The sequence below is a fragment of the Sorex araneus genome, chromosome 1, assembly GCF_027595985.1.
Source record: "Sorex araneus isolate mSorAra2 chromosome 1, mSorAra2.pri, whole genome shotgun sequence".
Lineage (NCBI taxonomy): Eukaryota > Metazoa > Chordata > Mammalia > Eulipotyphla > Soricidae > Sorex > Sorex araneus.
This window is the reverse complement of record NC_073302.1, coordinates 3410025-3410791: the sequence shown is the minus strand read 5'-3', so window position 1 is coordinate 3410791 and position 767 is coordinate 3410025.

The window sequence follows — 767 nt, the reverse complement described above, 5'->3', positions numbered from 1 at the left end:
GACCTGGAGGCCCGGCAGCTCCGGGACGGGACCGGGCAGCGAGCAAAGAGGCCTGGGTGGCAGTGGCTGGTGGCCTGCAGTGCTCGGAGTGTGGACGGGGAAGGGCGGACCAGCCCGGGTCTCCATCTGGCCCCAGAGGGCCCTGCGCCCATCCACACCCAGCGAGTGAACCGCATCCCCCAGAGGCCCGCAGCCGTGTGTCTCTGTGTGTGTCTGTGTGTGAATGTGTCTTTGTGAGTGTGTCTGTGTGTGTCTGCAACGTGTGTTTCTGCATGTGTGTCTGCACATGTGTGTGTCTGAATGTGTGTGCACGTGTTTGCACTCCTGCATGTGTCTGTGTTTGAGTGTGTTGGCATGTGTGTGTGTGCGCACGTGTGTGCGTGTCTGTGTACGTGTCTACAAGCGTGTGCCCGCGCGCGTGTGCGCTCCCGCATGTGTGTCTGTGTACGAGTGTGCCTGCGTGTGTGCGCGCGCGCGAGCGCGTTTGTGTGTCTGCCCGTGCGTGCGTGTCCGTAGGTGTCTGCCCGCGTGTGCGCGTGTGCGTGTGTGCGCGCGAGGGCGCGGGCCGCAGGGCGGGTGCGGGGCGGGGGCGGCGCCGGCGCTGAGTGGCGGCTCGGGCCGGCCCCGGTGCGGGCGGGAGGCGGGGCGCGGCGGGAGGGCGCAGCCGCGAGCGCGCGCCGCGGCCCCAGTAACCAGGGACGACCGCGCCGCACCGCCCGCCCCGCGCCCGCCGGCCCGGGCAGACAAAGGCGCGGCCCGCCGGCCCC